At 36.1% G+C, this 20,903-nt stretch overlaps 1 long non-coding RNA gene across 1 annotated transcript; it reads right to left on the bottom strand.

Moving 5' to 3' along the window:
- Positions 1 to 1,309: 1,309 nt before the first annotated feature.
- On the bottom strand, positions 1,310 to 19,440 carry LOC134227352 (uncharacterized). Its single transcript, XR_009983661.1, has 3 exons — positions 19,114 to 19,440; positions 1,682 to 1,916; positions 1,310 to 1,616 (listed from the first exon to the last, which is right to left on the bottom strand). It is a non-coding gene; the product is annotated as an uncharacterized LOC134227352 (long non-coding RNA).
- Positions 19,441 to 20,903: the final 1,463 nt, after the last annotated feature.

Here is a 20,903-nt window from a genome sequence, read left to right as displayed (position 1 = left end):
CTTCTATTAGTCCGTCCTTCGGGCACTGCCATTCCTGCTGGTGACTCCATACATTATTGTGGTACTGCCACGCATGTTTGAAATTTTTTCATTTTTCCTGCTTACATTTAAATAGGGGAAATTACGGGTAACGCAAATAATTAATCATTATAGGGGAAATCGCCAAATTAATAATAAAAAATGCACGTGCGTTCCACAATAGGCAAAAAAGTTGGCTGTTCAACATTTGGTGAATTACCCTACTTGTATGATTTTCAACATTTTCATTAAGTTAGTGACATTACATTTAAAATAGTGCCAATCATCATGGCGACGTTCGCATTGAAGCAGCATTATTGTATGAAATTTACGATTCGCCATCAGACCAACGTACACTACGTACACAAAAGTCTTCTATTAATTCCTGAAGTAAAAGTTCACAAATATTTCAATAATTCAATACTGCAATACAACAAAATAAATAATATAATCAAAAAGCTTAAAGCACAGTCTTTCATTCATTTTTCATCATCAGGTTTGATGACATTCAAAAACCAGTTAACATTTTTTATGGGCGACTCGCTTATCTGCGCTGCGTCCGCAGGCAAGTGGAGATTTGCAACAAAGCGTACCCCACTCGACAACCGGAGTTTAATCCGTATGAAGCGAACCTTGAAGCGAAACCGAGTTAGGGATAGGGAAAAGTGAATACAAATCAGGATCCCCTTGACTGGCCCTGCCTGGACAGCCTGGACTGATCTTCGATGCATGAAAGGCTGGTTCAAAAAGAAAAGTTCAGATTTTCAACGCTTTTGTCGATATTTAAAGAGCGTTTTTGTTGATCCCTGGTTGATTTTATTTTTAACAAAGTCATATAAAATAGTGATTATATTTAGCTATGGTTTTTACGTGGCCTAAAATCAGCGCAACTCCAGAATCTGTTACATCGGGACCAATTTGGGATTTGGGCGTAACTTATTTTAAATAAACATTGTTTCATAGCTTCCGAAGAATGCAAGTGATTTTCTCTAAAACTAATTCCCTTACCTGATAGAGGAAAGCTCATTCTGTCGGATAGATATTGTGTTTTTTCCGGTAAGTACTTGTTTTAGCAGGAATTTGCCTTCCAATGTTTGTTTACAAAATAAGTTACGCCTAAATCGCAAATCAGTCCCGACATGTGAACTGAAGTAGGTATTAGTTAGGAAAGTAAACTTGTCAGCATAACGATAGAAGCGATTTTTCATAGTTGAAATTTCATTAAATTGGTCTATTTATTGTTCACAGACCATTTAGACATTATTTTTTAAATCAATTTATGTATTTAAGAATATGATTAATTTCGAGGGTCCGATTTCATATATTTGGTTCAGCCTACTGCATATTTGTGTGTTTAATCATTCGACCAACGTTGCGAACGCACAGCAACACCCGAGCAGCGTTCAGCAGGACAAGACCTGTCAGGCAAGCCTACTTTGTTCGGGATCAATGCCTGCTGGGGCAGGTTGCATTTTGCGATATTTTTAGAATCGTTGTTTGATATGTTTCTTGGATGTTTTTTCTCACTTTATCCAGCCTTGCTTATGAATGCACGATTTTAACAAATTGGTAGCTGTGCGGACATTGATTTATGTGAGCTGAAACGAAATGTCATTATTTATTTAACAAACCTAATCCATGGCTCATTCGTAGAGCGTTATACTTCAGCGTGAAGCATCCGATTCACATGTTCGATTTTAATGAGATCATCTCTCCAATACATACGGTGCATATTACTAGCTCCATCGAAAAACAGCGACAACCGCCATCAACACCAGTCAGTGGAAACCGCAACAGCTGCCTTTCATATGTTTCGGAAGTTTATGTCATCGTTTGACATTATTTTCGGTTTCATTAATTCGGCTTTATGTTCTTAAAGTCGTATATTTTCCCCGCTCCTATATATGAACATGGTTTTGTTAGATGTTTCATCATGTCTCAATTCATAAGACGCAAACGAGCACACCGCCCTTTTGTCTTTGCTGCGTCAGTCATTATTATACTATCTCAAAACATATTTATAGTTCTCCTGTATATGGCTTCTATGGATACCAAGAGATTAAATAAGTATTATTGCTACATGATGCTCAGAATGCATTTTCTTTATTATTATCACAAACAAAAAACAAAAAACATGAGAATGGAAATATTTTCTGTTGAAAACTGCAGGGGTTCTCTGCAATACTCGTGTTTGGAAACATGATTCGTCAAAAATCGATAATAAAGCTTAAATATATAGATGAATGATAATAGAAAATGATGAAGGTTATAAATCCCATCTACTAAAAGATCACTTGGCATATCATAAGACGAGTTTGTAATATTCTATTCAATTCCACTATTTTATTGTACATTTGACAGATATGCATTTTGACCTCAACAGTAAGACAGTCTTCAGTGTCTCGTACTCGACTCGACTAGTACTACCTCGTCTTATGACAAGTGAATACATTCCACTAAAAGCTTAAACATATTTTCTTATACAAAAAGATGTGAGGCGAGGCGCCTGGTTTTGATTTTTTCTATTGACACTTCATCAGAAACCTTTGTTCTGGTGAAATTAATTTCAAAATTACCACTTACCATCTTATCTTAGCAAAAATGATCCGCTGTTAGAGTGTCACTTTTGCCGTTAAAACACAAAATAAGGACCAAGACCTGCTATGAAGACGACCATTTGTTTTTATTCTGCTGAGATAATCCGTTCTTAAAATATCGATTCTCATCAAATAAAGTACAGGATAATCCTCATTATGGTTGAAAACGATTCTCTAAGGTGTGTTTGTTTTCAGATCTTCATGAAAGTCGTTACCAATTTGAAAAATTGCTTAGACACATTATTTACGTCTTTTATGGGCACATCAAACAAGTTTTATCACAGCGAAGAAAGCGCGTCAAATTGGGAAACGATCGCGGGCAGTCGTTATCTTCATACAGGTTCAAAGACGCACGGCGCCCTTTACATGGGACAGCTTTTAGTGGATTGCCTTCCAGTTAATGATCGCTATCGGCCGACGAAAATGGTGAGTACCTACGGATTAAACGGAATCCACTTGTTTCTTTCGTTGTTCGTGACCCTAGCTAGAGGCTACAGGGAGATGCTGCGATTGTGCAGTTTGATGCACTTGTGCAAGAGTTTCTTTGTTTTATAGAGGCAATGTGGTGCTCTCGTGTGTAGCGCAACTAGTTTCTGTTTCTGGTTCGGATTGTAAACCGGATTCGTAGGAATTTATCGAGTTGAAGTTGAAGGAAAAATTGCGTTCTCTTGCAAGAAGCCAGTGCCAGAAGGTGCGTTTCTTTTTCCCATCCGTCCGTGCCGGGAGGGGCCGAAGGAAGCTAGAGATGATTATGAACTGTCATTGTAGGTTTCTTACTAGCAATGAACCAGTTGACCTCAGTGGGAGAGAGGAGGGGGCAGTGGAAGGATGGACAGACACCACAGGTATCAGAGTCAAGTTTCCATGTTTAGTTGAGAAATTGTTAAACGAAGTACATTGCGTTTCGAGTTTGCTTCGGATGATCACCCAATAGAAGCAAAAGATAATAGTTGAGGTGATCAAATTTTTGCCAATTAGATATCATATCGAAATATTCTGATATACAATCAAAATGAAGCAGTAGCTTATGATCCAAACATAAAATTGGCTACCGAGATATTGCCAATAACGTTAAAAAAAGTGGATCACACAATTACAAGTGGAAACGTGTGCCATCAATCTTCATTTCTATTAACGAACTACGTAGAACGCACAACAATTAAACTTGAATTGGCACCAATCGAAAAAATGTTTATCTTGACATGTTTTACACATTTTTTTTTGTACTGACTTAGTAACTAACAGACGGTAGTAACATGGCGTCTGACTAATATTATTGCTATTGAAAGAAATAACAAACAACCATGCGTTCACCATTATTTTACATTCAATTGACCTTTCCTGCCAACAATTTTTTTTCGCTCAATCGATTCTTTGGCTTATTTAAGGTCTACTTTTATTTTTTTGAAGCCTCTAAGTATTTTCAAAATCGAAAACAAAAGCCGAAAAAGTGATGCAAAAGAGGCTTCTAAAAATATGGGTTCTTTGGGAAAGTTGACCTTAAATAAGCCAAAGAATCGACTGAGACAATAAAACGAGATACAATTTTTGGCAGGAAAGTCGTCATGTGTTATTGGGTCATAGAATTTAATTAAGTCACCTGTCTGACACATTCTTTTTTTTTTGTTTGAGTATACGAGAAAACTGCCAATGAGAAGTGGATGGTATTATTATATTAGTATTCGGCCATTACAAATACTTAATTAAAATTATGTTCTACTGGTCTCCGAAAGGTCAAGGGGGAGGGCGGGGGTTGTGGACAATAAAAAATAAATATCAAAATGAACAAGAGGTCCTCATATTCGTTAAAGAATGTTTTGAAAATCCTCAACATTATTCCTTTTTTCACTGTCCCCTTTTATCATTTTTGGGCAAACAAAATCCTAGTGGGAAGACATAATTGTTTTCAAATATTTGTATCGGCCTTATTTGTAATTTAATTATTTATCTTACAACGTAAACCAGTCAGGACTTTAAATCAGGTCAAGGAAGCTATTATTGAGAAACATGTTATTATAATTGTTATTATTTTTTAACTTTTTAATATCCTTAAGGCAATTCTCGGGATTTCGGAATTCTATCCTTCCGGAAGCCTACAGTATTTATGAAAAATTAAGATAAGGTACACCGGGGCAAGTTGAAACGGTTTTTTCAAAATTGAAATTCAAAGTGCTGTAAAAAAATCACCCTTTTATATATTTTGAATCCGTTTGCGGTGTTTGCTAGTTCGGGCCAAATATTATACATAAAAAATAAACAACCTTAACAAACTTTTTTATAAATATTTTTTATAATTGAATTATTTTTTTATATGCATCGCCCCGCGAATCGGGGCAAGTTGAAACACTGCGCTACATTCAGACGTAAGCTGTTTTTTCCGTATTAATAACAAAATGTATGTACTCAGTGAGACTCAATAAGCACGAGGTTGTAAAGGGGACTATAATACTGCCAGGATTCGCATAAGAGTCCCATGTAAGTTTTTGACGATTTTGATTTTCTTTCAGAAATTAGCTTAAAATTTTCTCCTGTTTAAGAAAAACTTTAGTAGGCTTTGTTCTAGAAATTTGAAAACAAATCCCACTTTTGTTGTCTCATCTTGATATTTACTCGCATAAAAATCAGATTCCAGATTTTGATAGGCACAAAAAATAAACTTAAGTATGGTTCATTTAATTGTCCAAAGCAATAAATACGGATAAAGAATATTATGTAATTTTTTTGGAAAGATACCAATTTTTCTCAATTTATTAATTTTTTTTTGTATTTCTCCATGTAAAACAAGTTTGATAAATTCAATGGCATATTACTCAAGTCGGCGAAAGTGATATGGGACTCTCATGCGAATAAGAGCAGTGTACAACAAAGTCACAAGCGTATTTTCAGAGACAAAATTCTGGAGAACGCACTACGCTGAAAAATTATCAAATTGATTTTCTCCTACTGGTGACCACTCGGATTATTATTCAGGATGCTTCATTATTTGGTTCACTTGTATATTGCGCAGTTGATTAATTCTGTTGTGGCTTCTTCATAAATGCACATTAATTCCAGCCATCATATCTCTCATAAACTCTTCGATTGGAGAAATAGGCAGCTGGGGAAGTGAAAGGTGGAGTTAACGAAATGTTTACATACTCTATGTTTTATTTTCTGAGAGTCAGTGCTCAGAAGATTAAGAATCTCAAAACTGCAGTTTAAACATGACCCCTTTTTATTCTAGTGGAGATTGTAGGAAGGTTGCATTCATGACAGAATGGGCGGAAATTAATTAAATTTATGTTCAGAAGTTTGCATGTTTTCACAAATTTATGTTTTTTGAATGTATTTCGGACCATGTTTATTTTGAAAAAAAAAAATACTTCGAATTGTGAGGGTGACGTTTTGAATCGTTGTTTCAACTTGCCCCGCACCACGCATTTCTATTTGCCCCGATGAGTTGAACATGCAGAGCAATATCAAACAACCAAAATACAAAAATTAAAACGGGTCTTTCATTGAATTTTCATAATCATTATGTTTATTCAACATTGAATCATTATCTCCCGTGAAAATTTGATGAAAAAAACACTTCCAAACATCGTTTTGAGACCTGTTTCATTGGCACGTCAAATAGTTGGTTTGGATTTTGCAAAGGGCGAAAAATAAATAATGGCAGGAATTGCCTTTGAAAGCTGCAATCTTTCGGGAATGACAGTCAGAAGATGCGTTTAGGCGAGTAGTTTGTTGAAAAAAAATATCAGAACATTCGGTCATTTGCTTTCTGAATTACAGCTTCTGTTTCAACTTACCCCGCATTTCAACTTGCCCCGGTGTACCTTAAAGATTCTAGGGTTTCTGATTATGGGAAACATTAATTTGCTGCCTTAAATTTTTTTTTTCGTTTTCTTGAGCGACTTTGAAGATTTTTCACTGTTTCAACTATTTAAAATGATTAAATGTATCTGACAGCAAGATAGCGATAGAATCCATGACCCATTCTCACCCCGATGAAAGTACTAAACATAGCTATATGAGCGTAATCGATAAAGCGATAATTTGGTGTGCTTAGCTAAAACTGGTTATTTGCTGGAGAAACGATAAATCTGCTCGAACAATATCTGAATTTGACAATTATTCTTTAAGAATAAATTGTTAGATTCGGAAATTCCTCCAGCCACTAAATGGGACACTCTTTCAGGACACTTTTTTTTGGGAAATTCCTCTGAGTATTACATTTAGAATTATATTTTCTATTTTCTTCGTAATTTTTCCAGACATTCTTATGGAACTTGCTCCATGTTGATTAGGATCTTCCTTCAGAAATTTCCTTCACAAAATTCTTTCACAATTGCTTAAGGAGTTACTTCGTAAGTTTCTCCGGAAATTCCTTTGAAAATTCTTCCTCGAATTCCTTCGGCTATTGATCCTGAAATTTGAGAATTTCTCTAGAAATTCCTTCGGGAATTTCTTTCAAAAATCCTTCGGAAATTTTCCCAGATGTTGCTTATGAACGCACCTCATAGGTTGCCTCAGAAAATTCTCCAAAAATCTTTTAGGAAGATCCTAAAAAGTTACTTTAGAAATTTCTTTATGAATTTCTTCGGAAAATCATACAAAAAATCCTCCAGGAATTCATTCGAAGATTCCTCCAAATGTTGGTGATGAGCTTTCCTCGGGAATCGCGTCGAAAATTCTTTACGGAATCCTCCTCATGGAGTTATTTTGGAAATTTCTTCATATATTCTTCAAGAGATTCCTTCGAAAATTCCTTAAAGAATTGATTGGGGAATACCTCCTGAAATTTTTATAGACTCCTTCAAAGTCGCCCAGAAATTTATTTGGTAATACATTTGGACATTATTATTCTGTAATTGAAGGCATTTCTTCAATACCCTCATAATAAATATCTCCAGATGGTGCTTATTTTTTCCTCAGATTCTCAAATTACCAGAGAATTTCCTCTAGGATTACTTTCAGCAGTTCCTCAAGGAGTTATTTCCTAATTCTTCAAGAATTTCATCAGAAATGTTCAAACAAATTCCTTAGAATATTCCATGAACGGATCCTCCTGAAGTTCCCACAAGGAATTTCCGAAGAAAATCCTTGAAGCTTACAGATGAAGTTCCTAAATATATTCTGGAAATTCCAGAAATATCCAAAGAAATTCCAAAGGAGGAAGGGCAAACCAGTCGGGAATTGCTCCAGGAATTCGAAAGGCACTTTTTCCGGGAATTCGGAGAGAGATACTTCCAAAAACACGTAATAGAATTCATCCGGAAATCGGAGGTGAATTCCTCGTGAAATTCAGAGAACAATTCCTCAAAAAACTCGGATGGGAGTTCTGCGGAAATTTTAAGGGGCATTCTTTCAGGAATTCGGTGGGAAATTCGCTCAGGATCTTGGAGAGTAGTTCCTCCGTGAATTCAAAAGTTATTTTTTTCAAGAATGTAAAGAAGAATTCCTAAGGGAATTCGGAAAGTAACTCGATGAGGAAATTCGGAGGGGCATTACTCCGCAGATTCAGAGGGGAACAGTCGCGAAAATGCGAAACGCATTTCCTTCGGGAAGATGTAAGGGAATTTATTCGAGAATACCGAAGGAAACTCCTCCGGGAACTCGGAGAGGGATTCTTCCAAAAGATCGGAGGGGCATTCCTACGGGAACTCGGAGAGGAATCCCTCCGGAAATTCGGATATCAGTTTCTGCGTTAATTCGTAGGGAGTTCCTCTGAAAATTTAAAGGAGAATTTGTTGGGGATTTCAGAGGGATATTCAACGGGAAGGATCGAAGTAACTCCTTGACAAATTCCCGGAAGAATTAAAGGTATTTCTAAAATAACTTTTTGAGGAATTCTTGAGGCGATTCCTGAAAAAATTCATAAGCAATATCTGGAGAAATGTGATTATGAAACTCTTGGAATAATTTTCCGAGGTAATCGTGGAGGCATTTGTTATGAGATTACTCGAAGAATTTTCGTTGGAATTTCAGAAGGAATTTTTGGAGTTATTTCCAGAGTAATTCCATGAAGATCTTCCGAAGAAAAGAATTTAGGGGAATTTCTGAAGCAATTCTTGAGTAAAGTTCGTAAACAACAACTGGGGGCGTTTCCCAAGGAATTCGTAATGGAATGTTCGCCAGATTTTTGGCAAGAATTTCCGAAGGAATTTCTGGAGGAATTCTCAAATAATTGTCCAATTGTCCAAAAGATTTTCCAATTAATTTGCTGGGAGGAAGGTATTTCTCTTGAAATTTCTAAAGATATTTCCCAAAGAATTCCTTGAAGAATATTCGAAGTAATTTCTTGAGGAACTTCCGAAAGAATTTTCGGAGGAATTCCCAAGGCAATTTCTGAGGAAAGTTTATAACCAACATTTGGGAAAATTTCCAAATAAATTCTTGTAGAATTAAAAAAAAAACGTGGGGATTTCAAAAGAAATTCCTAGAGAAATTTTTGTAGAAACTTGCTGAGAATCTTCCGAAACGAGCCCTGGAGAAATTTATGAGGCAATCTGGTAAAAAATTTAAGCTCTTTTTAGTGGAATGTTGTCACTGTTATTTAATCTATTATACAGGTATTTTAAATTTTGAGGTGAACCGGTCAAGGGCCGAAAACCTCATTAATAAAGACAATAAAAAAAAAAAAAAAAAGGGAATTTAAATAGTTGAAACAGTAAAAAATCTCTATAATCGCTCCAGGAAATGCAAAACTGATAGTGGCATTTTACTAAGATTCGATGGAATTATTACCGCACATGTTATCAAAGTTTCATTTAAAATTCAATCAAATACCACTACAAAGTAGTTAATTAATGTTTCCCATAATCAGAAACCCAAGAATCTTTATCTTTATCTTTATCCGGAAAGATAGAATTCCGAAATCCCGATAACTCCCTTAAGGATTCCAGAAACTTTAAATATAAATTAGCTCAGACCAGCTTCAAACCAATGACATCGCGAACGAGGCCCTAACGATTACCACATGTCTATACCCGTTTCGTTATACAACAAGCAAAATGTGGTAGAATCGTTCAAATTGTAAACAACAAGGCCAGAGAACGTCAAGAAATTTCCCTAGCAGCCCGCGCGTGCAGTGACCTATAGTTTATTTATTTTATAGGGTACTGCACGGGCTGCTTTGTCTCTTTCTTGTTACAGAGAAATTAGAAAACAACAAGGCCACTAATTGTCAAAATTTATAAAGAACGAAAGAGAAAGAGATGTTTCCATGCAGTGCCCTATAGGGACCTATAGACGGATCTCTTTCTCTTTCGTTCTTTATGAAATTTGACGTTTACTGGCCTTGTTGTTTTCAAATTTCTTTGCAACGAAAAAGAGACACAGCAGTTCGTGCAGTGCCCTATAGAAGAAACATTGGAGAACAGAGCAAAACGCATCCACGGGCCAAAATGGCCTAACTCATAATTTCACTCATTTAATCTTTGTAGAACATTCCTGAAGGAATATTACCATTACATTCTAATATTGTTTATTCACTATCGAGCTGCAATAGAAAATTTTAATAAAATTCCTTCATTTTTACTCAAATCTAACGATTTGCGATTCTTTCATCTCGCCAATAAGATTTTCGTTCTATCCGTTAAGATTAAACAAACAACCATGCGTTCACCATTATTTCACATATGCAACCATTATTCGTTCGTTTTGCCCCAGACCTATTTTTGAAACATATTATCAATGCGTTAGAAAGTCACTAAAACTTTATTGTTTTCAATATGAGTTTATTGTAAAATGTACGTTGAAATGGCTTCAGCATTCTTGTTTATCTTGGTGAATACATCGGAATAGTTTAAGGGGTGCATTTTGGACTGTTCTGCTCTAATTGATTGAAAAAAAAATGTTGCTGTAAAAAACGACTACAAAACAAATTTCATTTCTATTGTCGTTTATCACCAAAAAACATCAACAAAAAAATCACTGTGACCAAAACCCCAGCAAATGTCATTTCTTGTTATTGATGTGTTTGTTGGTGGTGGGTAGTGGTGGTGTAGTAGTCTAGAAATTTGAATATATCGACATAGGGAGAGTGAATCCTACACTGCCAAAAATATCTATATAAGATATATGTGTCGCCGTTATAAATTTTTGCAATAGCTCCACCTTAATATAATCGATATAGAACCACACATAAATTAAGTAATTGCTAATTCGAGACCACACATAAAGTTTATTTGGAAATATATTTTATTAGTAGTTCGCGTGGAGAATGGTTAGGTGTGCGCTGATTTACATCATAAGTTAAATCTTTGGATTTTTGCCAATAAATATGTGTGGATTTTTAGTAGTGTAATGGAAATACATGTGACCAGAACAAGTGCAGACCAGACCAGAATGTACCGTTTTGAATTATATTGTGAACACTTATGCTACGTTTAGACAAGGCAAGTTAATTGAGCAAGCCGCTTGAATCGGACGCGAATGGAACGTGTAAACACCTTAATTCAATTCACTTGAACAAGTGAACAAGTTCAACATTTGGCAAGTCAATTGAATTCAACTGAGCTGTTCAATTCACTTGCCCTTTCAAAACGTAGCATTAAGGACAAATTTCACTTCGCTTTTTATGGCACTTGCATTAAAATATTTTAATAGATCAATTGTTTGATCTAATAAAAACTCAATGATTTTATTCTGTCAAACTTTGTCTCAAATTCCAAACACTTCGATTCAAATTTCGAGCATCACCTTAAATGCACTAAAACACAAAATTGCAACGTTATTCCGATGTGGGGTAATTATAATGTCCTTGAACTGTATGCCTGTCGAGAAAATTAATTTATTTATGCAATAATAACAAAGTGGTTCAGATTATTATTCATGTAATGAGTGTTCGAAGTGTGAGTCTGTTTGGGATTTGAGTCAAAACGCAAATTTGTAGTCTGTTCTGAAACATAGGATTGTTTTAAAATCTATTTAAATAAAAATGAGTTGACCAATTTTAAAGATTTATTCCCTTATCGATTCGTTTTGAGGTACCGTCAACTGGGGGGAAGATGATCATTGAGGTGAAGATGATCATTTGATGTGTCAGTCAAAAGTGCCTAATTTTTTTATAAAACGGTAGTCAACAATATTCTCCGTTCAAGTAATGTTACCGCTAGGTAGAAATGCGAGTTTTTCGATTATAATCATCAAAATGTATTTTGTGGAAGAAAGAGAGAGATAGTCATAAATGACGCTATTTTCGTTTCAAATATTGACTTCTTAGAATTCTTTACGTAGTAAATTTAACATTCATACAAATAACCTAGTGTATTTTGACTACTAGGTCATAATGGTTTTAGTAGAGCTGTCTTGATCTACTTCACCCCAAACCAGATTATTCAAAAAATGTGTGATAATTTAATTTATTTTCATAAATGCGAACGCATTTCAGAAAACTAAAGTTGTTGATTATTGCAACGTATAGCAGTACATGTTTTGAAAATATTTGTTTCGATTTAAAATGTAAACACACATTGTTATTGCATGTTTTGTCTTAAAAATGATCATCTTCCCCCCAGTTGACGGTATATACAAAAAGTGGTCAAATTTAGCGTGGAAAGGTGAAAAATTATTAAAAAACAATTTTGGGTCAGCTGTTGAGGGAAGCAAAACAATTGCATGGCAATTGATCTAAAGTGTGGTGCTGTAAATAATTCAGTATGTGACATTTGCAACACTCGGGCAAAGCTGGGTTTTTTCGTTAGTATTGAAATAAAAATAATGTTCACTTGTAGTAAGACATGTTCGTGCTTTATATTCTATTATGTTCCATTATTTGGTTGGAACTCTATAGGTACGGTTTTCGATTATAACAGTAAATAATTATGTCTTCCAGTGTCTCATGTTTTGACTCGTCAAGGCACTGCAGATGGTCTTACTGTTGAAATTGAAAAACGTACCGATAAAGTTTCAAACAAAAAGCGGAATTGAATAGAATAGTAAAAGCTCAAAAACCTTTTTGCCTTTCTCGTACAACAAAGTTATACCGAAAGGTTATATGATTGCTCCAAGATAGAACTTTTGATAGAAGGTTCGGAGACTCATAGTGTTATATACCGATCGACTCAGCTCGACAAACTGAGGTGATGTCTGTTTGTGTGTATGTATGTGTGTGAGTATGTGGGTATGTGTACAGATTTTGTAGACACACTTTTTGGAACTTAGCAATCTTCGGTCGGGGAATGCGGTCCCATTGTTTGCTATTAATAATCGATCCGATCGGGCATTGCATTTCGGAGTTATTGAAAAATCATTGTTTGGATTTTTTTTTCAAAAATGTTGGCAATGCGTTCTAATCAATGCAAAATGATCGAAAAAATGTGATCTATTCCCCTAAACAGTTTTTTGACCATTCTAATGTGATTTTTACATTTTATTTCATAATGTACGAAAAAGGCATCATCCCTGATTTATCATATAAACTTTATTTTTCTTCTATGATAAATCAAATCTTCTTCTTCTATAATCTATTCTTCTATCAAAAAGCGAGGAATGCTTTAGAAGTTCACCCTTTTTTGCCTTTTTCGTATACTAAGTATACGTAAAGACTATACGTTCGCTCCAAAAACAAACTGTTTTATAGGAGGCCCAGATACCCATAGTGTTATCGATCGACTCAGCTCGACGAATTGAGGTGATGTCTGTGTGTGTATGTGCGCAACAATTTAAAAAAAGTCTAGCTCATTTTTAAAGCACTTATTATCGATTTGCTTCCAACAAGTTGCATTGGGCGTGGAATCCATTGTTTCCTATTGAAAATTGGCCGAATCGGACTATGGGCCCAGAAGTTATGGGCAAAATACATTTTCTTTGGATGAAGACTCGCAAAAAGTAGCGTTCGACGGGGAATCCCGTCCCGTTGCTTTCTATTGAGAATTGAGCTGACGGGATCAGAAGCTATGGTCGAAATACATTTTTTTCTTTATCTATCAATGAGCTCGGACCTATCTTGCTAAATATTGTGCCTTGAAACAAAATGACAACTTTCGTGATCATTTTTCAAGGCCTCCACAGATTTGAAAAAAAAAATATCCGCTGTACAAATAGCACATGCTATCAAAGCATTCACCGCTACAAACCAACACGTGGCGGTCAAATTTTCAAAATTATCAAAGTAGCTTTTTTGTTGCAGATATGTTCCTCTTAGGCGACTATCTGGCGCTTATTTTTGGTTGCGACGAAGAATCAGCGGATGAGTAGATTTTTTATGCGCGGTACAATACATTTTTTACGCAAAAAAGGCGTGGAAAGTAACGACAACTTTTCAATTGGTTTCCATCAACCGATTTGCTCGCAACAAGTTGTGTTCGGCGGGGAATCCCGTCCGATTGTTTCCCATTGAAATTGGGCTGATCGGACTCTTGGCTCGGAAGTTTTGGCAAATATAGGGAGTGAGTGCTAGTAATGGACCCCGTGCGTATAATGGACCCCCAGAAGAAAACTCCAAATTAAAAGCTGGAATCGACTATGTTTTACAAACTTTTGTCGGATGGAACTGCTTCATGTAACAGGACAACTGTTCCTCACATGTAATGGACTGGCAAGCAGGAATTTAGTTATCATAACTAACTTGTAAATGTTAGCTTCCTAAAGGGTCCATTACTAGCACACAAGGGGGGAGGGTCCATAATAGGCACAAGGAACATATGAGAATGGAACATGTAAATCAAAGGGGGGAGACCATAATGCGTATATAAACAAATACGATGTTGCGTATTATGGATCTGGGGTGGCCTTAATAGACATGGTAGCTACATCATTTTAAAATGCTTGCTTTAGTAGTAACGTAGTAGTAACGTATCACGTTGCTGATACCTGTTGATTGTCAACCGGTACAGCAGAACTACAATTTTTCAAGAGGCTCTCTCTAACGGAGCGACTGAAGTAAATTTCAGTTGTTAGGGGGTCCATTACTAGCACTCACCCCCTACTTTTTCTACAAAAAATAAACTTTTTATAAGAGGCCCGGAGACTAATTTTTATTTATGAAAGCATTAAATTCACTTATTTTTGGGACAAATAGTTTTAACTTGTTTTCTCCCAAAGGTCCAATACACGGGGCCGAAACGTCGGGCTATGCCAAACGAGCCGTCTTAATTAAATTTAAATAGAATGTAGTTTGTCAAAAATGCATACGTATGTTTGTCTACATACGTTTAAAAATTCTTAGTTTTCTAAAAAGTGATGGAAATATTAATTATGCAGAAAAATATATTAAGCTCGTTTAGTGGAATGTATTAAACCGTCTAAGACGAATTAAGTACTGTCCATTTAATTCCACCAGTTAATTTTCGTTATCTTTGCAGATACGTATTTCGACCACAACTGTGTGGTCGTCTTCAGTGTCTTGTACTTGACTCGACTTGGTCGACAAGTCGAGTCAAGTACAAGACACTGAAGACGACCACACAGTTGTGGTCGAAATACGTATCTGCAAAGATAACGAAAATTAACTGGTGGAATTAAATGGACAGTACTTAATTCGTCTTAGACGGATTAATTATGCGTATAGTCAGCTTAGATTACGAGATTTATAACTTGATATAATGTAATACGACAACGGATCCTTCATTCCTTAAATGAATATGTACAAGATACAGTTATGACCCAATTTTTAACATGTTTAACAAATTGCGTGCCCCTGATTTCTATTGCTATTGCTGTCTATTGCTGATTATATGACAGTTTTGATATGATATCTTCGGGATCCAATTTTGCTACATTTTTGGAAGTCTACATGACAGACAGTCAAAAACTATTAATTGCTTCATATTTGTTCTTCTTGACCTCTATGAAGAATTTTTCTCGACACATTATACACAAAATTATTCCAACACAATATTTTGTTTTGCTTTCATTGTCATTTCATTCATAATCGTCATCTATTTGAAGGGAAATTAACATTTTTGGGGTTCACGAGCAGAGCAGATAATTAACCACGATTGAGTCGAGGCACAAAGTTAAGAATTCTCGCCGGTTGTACCGTCACGCTAATGGCATCCAAAATAACATTATTCCACTTATATCTGGTATTTATAAATCCATCCAGATCGAAATTTTGCAAGGATAGAATGTGTAATAAAATATTTTCAGATATTTTATACAAGTTTTATTTTAAAAACCATTTGAATGCACTTTAACACGTTGTAACGTCACGGCGGAATGTGTCAATAACTTAAGTCTAGATTTATCCCGAATTAATTTCCGAATTATTTCCCGAAGAAATCCCTGCAGGAAATTTCGAAAAATGTTGGAAAATTTGGAAATTCCTAATGAAATTTTTAAAACTTGGTCCAAGAATTTGGGATAGAACTCCTGGAGAAAATTTCCGGCCAAATGGAATTTTCAATGGATTTCCTGAAGGAATATGCCCAACAATTCAAGAAAACGTCTCCTGTAGAATTTTTGAGGCATCCCTAAAAGAATTCTCAAAGGAATTCCTAGAAAAATTGCTAAGGATTTTTCTAAAATTATTTTTGAAAAAAAAAATCCTGGGTCCCAAAGTTTTGCTAAACAATATTTAAAGGAGGATGTTTCAAAGAAATTCTAGGAGGAATTTACGAAAGAATGTTTGGATTCTTTTGTGGAGGATGTTTTGAAGGAATTTCTGGAATTTAAGTTTCAATAACTGATAGAATATCCAAAGGAATTTTCAAAGGTATGCCTAAATGAATGCCTCAAGAATTTGTGGATAACATTAAGTTTCTTATTTCCTTGAGAATTATTTCTGTTAATTAAAAAATGATGGAAGATTTTCCGAAAGAATTTTCAGATAAATTTATGACATAACACCTGGATAAATATACAACGAAATGTCTGGAGGAAACCTCAAGGATGCATCGAATTCATACTAATTCCAGAATTGAATCAGGGATTTACTTCATGTCCATGTCCTTCACTGTCCTAGACAGTAGTAAAACCCTATTTCGACTCTGGAATTATGACTGAATGCCAAAAAAAACCTTCCAAAATATCGAGATTACAGTCGATCCATTATCATACTTATTCAAATATTCGCAGGAGATCCAGGAATTGGAAGTTTTTGGAGTAACATTTCAAAGAATTCTTAGAGGTACGTTCAATAAATTACTAAACAATTTCTAGTCCAGAGCATCCCAAATTTTCTGAGTATGCGAATTAAGGGTATGCGATAATACACTTTTTCCTGGCTTGAAATTATGCCGTACTGGTCTTCGAAAGGTCGAGGGCAGGTGGGAGCAGCGGAGAATAAATAAGAAATAATTAAAATGAAAAAATCCAAAAACTTCTCGGGTTTGTTAAAGAATGTTTTGAAAATCCTCAAAATTTCCCCATTTGTTTTGTTCCCTCAAAATATTATTTTTGGGCAAAATATCCGAGGGGAGGGGGAGACATAATTGTTTTTAAATATTTGTTTTGGCCTAACTGCTATGCAACAAATAGAGTTTCAAGTAGAAATAGAAAAAGCAGGTTTCAAAGGAATTTATCGTGAAGCATACGTCACTGAATATGATCAGTTATCAATTTGCAATTCTTCTCGTGATGAGCAATTATCGGATATAATTCTGTTAAAATCATTATTTCACCTTAAAATTAATTGATTATGCTAAAGCATACTCCATATCGTCATATAGAGGAGCAAAATGTATCTGCAATACAATCAGCACGAGCTATCAAAGGTTCGATAGCGAATCCAATCATCAACCGATCCACTTCAGAGGTGGCTAACTGAAATGTGGCTAACTGAAACTGAAATGTGTATATTTCTAGCTTAGGATCATTCTGCCAAAGGTACAATAAAGTAGTTGAATTAAATGGAATACAGTCGACTCTCTACATCTCGATGTTCTATATCTCGATCTCTTTCTATATCGGTGGCATCATCAGTCCCTTAAATGTACATATATTTGGGCTTTCTTCATCTCGATAACCTCCCTATCTCGATATGTCTTTATATATTGTTCAGGATTCACTCTCCTTATGTCGATATGTTCAAATTTTTCGACAACTAGACCATCTTTGGACAATAACAAACACATCAACAACAGGAAACAACATTTGTTTTGTTATCGTTTTTCATAGCAACGAGCTTTTTTGGATCTACCTTTCCCATTTAAATTTTCCTTCCATTCCTCGATCTCTCGATGGTCCCTTTAATATCGAGATGTGGAGGGGCGACTGTAGTACTAACTCGTTTTATGACAAAATTTTATAGCTAACAAAATTTAAAAACAACTTTCATGATTTTTTTCTGCGGCGCAGCCGAAATTTTGAGTAATTTGAAGTATGATATTAGTTCAATTTAGTTTAGAAATTCCGCGGAATTCCGTTAAATTTCGTTAAAAGCTAGTTTTTGATGGCGAAATTTATGTAAATTAACGAAACGAAACGAAATCAATAAATCAGATTTCGCCACGCTCAAATTCCGCGAAATTCCGCGGAATTTCGTTTCGAACCACCTGAAACGAAATTTTTCTAAATACCGCATATGCTTAATGCAAACTATGTACCTAGAAATATTCTATATGTCTTGTACAAACATTAATTTATTCAGAATGCTATCTATGTCGTTCACAAAATTATCCAAAATATGACAAACGTAATAGCAAAGCACTGAGGATGTTTCTAAGTAGGAAAAGAAATATGTATCTCTTGCTTGATCCAAACAAGTTTAACAGCATGTAAGTAAATGGAAGAATTGTAAAATCTTATCTTACCTCCAAGGATAGGAACCCACATTTTAGGAAACTATGTTCTAGTCCATAAAACAAAACTAAATGTCGGATAATTTGAAATTGTTTCACATTCGTTATGGCCAAATTATCAATGAACCGATTACGGCAAGAATGCTAGTGCCTTATCATTACAGAACTCTGCCATCTGCATCAATAAACCTTTTCAAAATTTCAATTCCGAACATTATATTCGTTCTTCGTGCCACAGCCTTTATTACATAATTATTACAGATGTTGTTATTCAAAACGCATATTTCTATAATGTGTAAATACTTTTGTAAATTTTAAAACTGATGTTTGTTCTTCAAATTATCATTGATATCCGTGTAACTTGAAAATTACACAGACTACCTTTACGTATGGCCTTAAATTATTGTATATCACTTATTTCAAAATTTTACATCCTAATAAAACTTGTTTTGGTGATGCTTTGGCCACGATACTTTTGTCGTGCTACACTTTTCATACCATCGAAACAATATTATGAATCTCCGGTGATAACGATTTGACTATAATCAGTTTATTGTATATGTTTTGTCAATTCACCACATACAGTTTGAAACATTTTTGAACAGCTTCTTTGAGCACCCCTAGTTTGGTTCCAAAGCTAGCACAAACTTGTTCTGCATATACGAACACACTAGATGCGAAACTTGAAACACCACACACTTCTTGGCTTAACAATGCAACCGATTGTCCTCGTAGGACTTTCCTCCTCCCGGTACTGATAACCCACCGTCGTACAGCCTCGCCGGCCAATGTCGCTTTTTTTTCTCTATGGGACATTAATTATTCCATACTTAATTATTGCCGATGCCATGCGGATACTGCGGACACACCACGGCCGGCATTGGTTTCCAAGCTAGACTTGGAACTTGCTGTTGCCGGTGTTAAGCGTTGCCGCTGACAGCAACAACAAGAGAATTCGTTGTGCCTTCCAGAACGACCGGCTCCAGCCCGCAGCCCGGACAATCCAAACAAACCGGTCTTGCGGATTCTCGAAGAAACAACGAGTCCGATTGTGCGCTCCCTTCGGACGAAGTGATGAGGTGCAAGTTCGAGGCGGACAGAAGAACACGCGTGTGAGTCGGATGCTGCGGCTGAACTGATCCACGAGGAGGATGCTGCCGTCGTCGCACACTCTCTGGGAAAATGATTATGGGCTGCTGCTTGAGTGGCTGATGGCTGGTTGGTGCTATTGCGCGCACGAGATCAAACGGATCTCCCTCGCATTTGCTCGTTTGCATTTATTGGTGCCGGGCATACGCGTGTTTAGGAGATTCTTTTTAGATTAGGTGTATTTTATGTATACAGAACAACCTATCAATAACGAAAACTATATTTCGGAAGACCTCAAAATAATGTCTATAATGCGAAGACGAATAATTCGATTCAATATGATTAAACCACTTAATTGAAACTTTAACGATATTTTGATTTCATTAGTAAGGTCGTCTTCAGTGTCGCATACTTGACCTAGTTAAGTTATCACGTAGAATCAAAAGCAATCAGGTATCTGAAAGGTTTAAAAAAATGGTGGTATAGGTTATGAAATTTATTAAACTCAATACCGTAAATACAATTTGTTAAGAACTTTCAGACATGATAGACATACTTCCAAACGAAAATCATTTAGGCTTGTTAAGTGGAATGTCTTCACCTGCCACAATATGAGATAGTACTATTCCTTTTTATTCCACCACTTTGTAATCTTTGTAGATACGTATTTCGTCCTCAACAGTAACTTCGAGTCGAGTATGAGGAACTGAAAACGGCCCTACTGTCGAAGTCGAAATATTTATCGTTAAAGATTACGAAGTGATGGAATTAAAAAGAATAGTACTAGCTTGTCTTATGAGAGGGGAAACATATTCCCCTCAGAAGTCACACTCTCTGCACACGCCAATGCGTTCAACCCTCCCAGCCAGCACTCTCATCTGGATGATGCTGATCCGGAGGCTGGGCCATCGGACGAGCGCTTCCCTATCACTAGCGAAGATGGTTCGGCGGTTTTCATCAGCTACGCTCCGCGAAGCAACGAGCGCCGGAATTTATAGCAAACAGATGGCAGAAGAAAATGAGATCTCCCTGGATGCGCTTGGTGCCGCGGCCGTTCCCGAAACGGGGGCGGCCGTTGTTGTGCCCCCAACGGCGGTCCGGGGAAATTGATTTTTCGACTGCCAGATATGAATCGTCATAGAATTGATAGTATCACTTGTTTTAATTCATTTTCAGAATTAAAAACAAAGAAACTCGTTTTTGAAAATCCTTTAACAATAGCGAATTCAATTTCCTCGTTAAAGGTATTAATCGCAAAACAAAAGAAAACTCAATCCTTGAGTGCGGAATCGATGTATCCGAAAGCGAAGCTGATTGATGGATTACCTCCGGGAGTGAAACTGTGCGACGGAAAATAAAGGGGGTGGAACCCATTCATTGTTTGGCGATGGGCCGTGGCCTAAAGTGTTTTTCCTCGAGAAGAAAGAAGACCTCGACTGGGTGGACGCCGAAAACCCGTGCGGGAAAGAAAAAAGCAGGAAGGAAGTTTTCAGTGATCTCGTTGTGTGTGCGCTGGATGCTCAATTAGAGG

The sequence above is a fragment of the Armigeres subalbatus genome, chromosome 3 (assembly GCF_024139115.2).
Source record: "Armigeres subalbatus isolate Guangzhou_Male chromosome 3, GZ_Asu_2, whole genome shotgun sequence".
Lineage (NCBI taxonomy): Eukaryota > Metazoa > Arthropoda > Insecta > Diptera > Culicidae > Armigeres > Armigeres subalbatus.
The sequence above is the reverse complement of the archived record's forward strand: the minus strand, read 5'-3'. Positions and strand labels throughout refer to the sequence as shown.